This window comes from Ambystoma mexicanum, chromosome 2q (genome assembly GCF_040938575.1).
Source record: "Ambystoma mexicanum isolate Mex_15411 chromosome 2q, UKY_AmexF1_1, whole genome shotgun sequence".
Taxonomy (NCBI): domain Eukaryota; kingdom Metazoa; phylum Chordata; class Amphibia; order Caudata; family Ambystomatidae; genus Ambystoma; species Ambystoma mexicanum.
The window spans coordinates 666,938,512-666,943,402 of record NC_090924.1 but is presented as its reverse complement, the minus strand read 5'-3'; the positions used below and the strand labels follow the sequence as shown (position 1 = coordinate 666,943,402).

Here is a 4,891-nt window from a genome sequence, read left to right as displayed (position 1 = left end):
CTGGATTACTGCAATACATTATTCCTAGGCTCCACAGAACACAATCTGAATAAATTACAAGTTCTCCAGAACAATGCTCTTAGACCCTCGTTAAATATCCCACGTTCCAATCATATCTCTGCCACGAGAAGGGACGCACACTGGCTCTCAGTGCGTGAGAGAATCTTGTTGCGCACAGTAGTCATCACACACAGATGCCTGTCCAATACAGCCCCTAAATACTTGTCTGACAAATTCACCAGGAACCTATCTTCTAGACCTACAAGATCCTTCTATTCACACTGCCTTAACATACCCAAGTTCAAACTGAAAACTGCAGGTGGGTCCAGCTTCCCTGAGCTAGCTGCAAAGTGCTTGAATTCCCTACCTACAGACATCAGGGCTGTACCCTCTGTTTGGACCTTTAGATCTAAAGTGAAAGCCTGGCTCTTTGCCCAGCAACGTTAAACTGATCTCCTACCGCATCCACCATTTATTTGTGCAAACTGCTCCATTGCTGCTGTTGCCACGCTGTATTTATTTCTGCTGTTGGTATGTTGACTAATCTGTAACCAATGTCAACAAACCTTGTCTCAACTGTCTCGTTATGTATGCGTGCGTAAAGATTACCTAAGTTCAAGTGCCCAGATACCTCAGGTTTAGGTGAGCAGCTCTACAAATAATAAACTAAACTACAGTCCCACCTCAGTATTCTGGGACAAGAAATAAACAGTCATTTGGTTTAATACTCGATTTTTATTAAAACACTAATCAAAACCAAACATGGTCTCCTACCTTTATGCTGGGGATGTTACTAACAATGTTATACAATCACAGGCAGCCTGTCTAACGAAAGAACAAATTATCTACCTGTAAAAATCTCGATAATATGCCTATGCAATTCAGTTGTAACATTACCGCTTGTCGGCCAGTGGCTACTAAGCATGGTTTTTGTTGAATGGCAGTACATTATTTACTTCAATATCAATTATACGTTTTTGTTCCAGAGAATGGTTTCACAGGAAATTCATCATCAAGCATATACATGTATGGATTTGAAACATATTTCCATATTCATATAATATTATTATACATGTGTATGAGGCTAGTGGCTTCTAATGTATGCCTGTATATAAAATACACTCTTTGGTGGGTTGTATTAAGAATTAGTAGTCTTAGGTTTAGGGAATTTGTGCTTTCAATTGTATAGCACACAGAACATTAATTCAATCACACAACATGGGAACATGACTTATGATTTTCTGGGACAGAAATGGCAAACTAAACTCTGTCTCATGCCACTAGAAAGGCATGGCTGCACTCAGAATTCCTCTTTTTATATAATGAAGGCCTTCACAGGTCAAAATGTAATAACCCACTATAAATGTGTGAAGCTATGCACTCCAGTTCACAATTCCTCTTTCAAAATACACATGTGAAAATAGATTTCTATTTATACAGCCAGTGTCAAAAGACCAATGGCCTTTTTTCTGCTGAAAATGCTTCCGTCTGGCCTAACTCAGTTTTCCGTTTGCTGTGGCTATTATCAGAGAACAATGGGCATTTTGCAGTGAAACATGTGATAGCATTCTATTTTGCATCAGTCTCCCAGTGACTTTCCTTCCAGTCCAACCCCGTTCAGTGGGTCTACTGACAAAGGGTTCTAGAGGAAATATATCGAAGTGCATTTCATATTCAACATTCACTTCTGGGTTTTTCATTTAAGGCACATAACCTGCATGGCACCTCACAGCTGGAAACAACTTGCACCCATTCAGCTATGCCCACCAGTCTCTGATTGGGAATGGTGTCCAATGGTTGCCAGTCATTTGGTCGAAAACATTTGGTCGACTGGACAACTGGCCGACACCATTTGGTCGAAAACCAAATGGTCGAATTTTTTTTATTTTTTATTTTTACCCCTTTTTTGGTTTTTTTGGGGGGGTCCGGGGGGGGTCCCCCCCCAACCCCCTTTTTTTTCTTTTTTTTCCCACACGAAAACCCACCAAACACATATATAAATAAAAATAAAAAAATTCGACCATTTGGTTTTCGACCAAATGGTGTCGACCAAATTGCAGTCGACCAAATGACCGGACACCGTGTCCAATAAATATCAAGAAAAACACTTGCATCTGCTGTGGTTACAGATTATTTAGTAGCCAAAACGGTATGTTTGTGTTGAGAAACCCCACTGTGGGGATTAGCCAACAACAAAAGCGTATGCAGACATACATTGGATTCATGTGTATGTAGTTATGTATGTATTTATGTTTATATATAAGACAGCATCTTTCAGCACATTCACTTTGTGGTGCCCCAAGTGGAAAGAGGAAGAAAAGGAACTCATCTTCACAGTCTTGACACATTCAGATCAGATAAGTGCAAGGGGGATGGGGGGGGGTGAGAGAGAGGTGAAAAGACAAATAGGTGCCCGAAATACAACACTGAGAGTCAGAGTTTCACACTTGAGACTCCATAGGACTGCAAAAAGCAAAGCAAAAGGAAAGTGAAGATCATTTGAGTGCCAAGCTCATGCTTAGGAACTCACAGAGATCTCCAACCAAGAGAGACATGACGGTTGTCAAAGCACGGGTGTAAAGGACCATGTTGCAGTGTCAGGAAAGGTTGGGAGGCCTTAAGTGAGGGGACTGCAAGCAACTGGCAGGCAGCCATCGATTCAGTCGAGAGGTAGAGGGGGTAACCACCACCGGCAGAGTGTTGCTTGACAAGGAGTGGCTTAATCCTTTACTGAAATGGAGGAGACAGTATTCTCTGAAGACTGCTGGCAGGACAATAAGGCCCAGTGATGTTACAGGTGCTTATGAAGGAGATCTAGCCCTCTACTATGAGCCAATAAAGGGCTTTCAGGGCTGGGATGACGTGGTCTGTAGGGTCTGATTCCAAGAATTAGCATGGCACCTTTTTTTGGAAACCTCGAGTAGAACACGTAGGTACTAATGGACGTGCAGGTAGAAACTGTTGCAGTAGTCTTCCCTCAAAAGGACAAACTAGACTTATACATCCTAAAAAGGTTAAACACTGTCAAAATTGTTTCTGTATCTTAACAACTACAACAGTCACATCAAACAATTTCAATGAAGCAATCATGTATTATCACGTTCTTAGCTGTGACCAGCTGTTACTGACCTGGAAAGCATATAAAGGGTTCAACACTGCGGCAATAAGACCCGAGGCGGCAGGCCAATACCGCTCCAGGTAATGCCCCGGGAGCATTACCGTGGGTGATATTGGCCTGCTGCCTCAGGTCTTATTGCCATTAGTACCCCAGCCCGTTAGACCGGAGTACTAATGGCATTTTTTTCTGTTTTGAAACACCGCGTTTCGAAACAGAAAAAAAAAAGTTGCAAACAAATGGCCGCAGGGAAAAGGAAAACGTAGTCTGCTTTCCCTTTCCATGGCGGCCATCGGGAGCGGACGTGCTGGGAACAGAAGTGTTTCCAGCGCGTTCGCTCTAAGAAAAGACGAAAAAAGAAGGTAAGTGGGGTTGGGAGGTTGGGGAGGAGAAAGTTTGTGGGGGCGGGGGATGAAGAAAAAAAAAAACGTACCTGAGTCCCCGGCGGGGGATGAAGGCAGCCTCCAGCCATGGGGAGGCTCGGAGCAGGGAATGCACCATTTCGAGCTTCCTCATTGGCTAAGGGGCTACCACGCCCCTTTCCGGGAACAGAGTACCCGGTACACACGGCGTACATGGGAATACCATTTGGTATGGCTCAGAAAAGAGCCAATCCACGTGTTGCATTCCCGGTGCGCAGCGCGTGCCGGGTACTAATGACAATTATAGTTTCCTACTATTTCCACATTTTACTTTGAATCCGACATCAAGGAAATTACTACACACTATACAAGGAAAAACATTTCAAATTTAAAGGGCCCCCATCCCACAATCAACAGTTTATAAAGTTCTAAGAGCTACGGGTCAAGCTCTTACACCCTTTCCCTTCAAAGGGATAATCTTTATTATTTTTTTTCTTCTTTTGGAACGTTTCACGAATTTGCGTGTCATCCTTGCACAGGGGCCATGCTAATCTTCTCTGTATCGTTCCAATTTTAGTATATGTGCTGCCGAAGCGAGCACCAAAGGGATCATTTTGTCACATAGAAGACACTAGCCCTGCAGGGTTACCAGTTTCCCCTCATCTTCGGAACTTTGGGAGTAGGGAAATCATCAACCTTCCACCCTTGGACGAAACTGTTCCTCCTCTTCTTCCGATCCATAACCTGTGCCCCGGTGACAATACCTCATGAAGACAGGCTCAGGCTGCTCCTGTGGTGTTTGCGGATGCCCACAACTCATAGTTAATGTTCATAGCAGTCAGGTTACAAGGGGCTAACTAAGGAGTCTGGGGGCATTTGATGAAAAGCACTGGCACAGATTGGCTTTGAGACCTGCCATTGGTTGGAGGACATTCAGGAGAATCTATCAAGAGTCTGATTTCTGGAGATGCAAAATAAGCTTTTTTCCTTGCTTACTATAGTCTCCTGCACTCCTCACTGTTCTGGCTAATCAGGGCCTGATTCAGAGGTGTATGTTAAAATGTAAAAGTACTGTGAGGCACTTTTCCATGAAGACATGCATTTCGATGTATTACGGAAGTGGCAGCAATAATCGAAACCTGACACTCCTGCAAAGACGTGATTTACGGCATGGCAATATCCTTGCCAACCACCTCACATGCGAGGGACTGGCGAGGACTGCATTCAGAGGCCAGAACACTCTTCCTGTACCAGCCAAAAGATGCAGAGATTAGCGGTACCCTTGGAGGTGCATTTCAACCCCACAGCACCCATTCTCCCATTATGTAGATACCATTTCTCAGACCGCAGCACCACTTTTCTAGTTCAATGAAAGTTTAAGAAAACGTTCTTGAATAGGAAACGTGGCAGTCTT

The 4,891-nt window shown here is 43.7% G+C and overlaps 1 non-coding gene across 1 annotated transcript; it reads right to left on the bottom strand.

Moving 5' to 3' along the window:
* Positions 1–3,971: 3,971 nt before the first annotated feature.
* Positions 3,972–4,078, bottom strand: LOC138570478 (U6 spliceosomal RNA). The gene has a single exon (XR_011303525.1). It is a non-coding gene; the product is annotated as a U6 spliceosomal RNA (small nuclear RNA).
* Between the last annotated feature and the right edge of the window lie 813 nt (positions 4,079–4,891).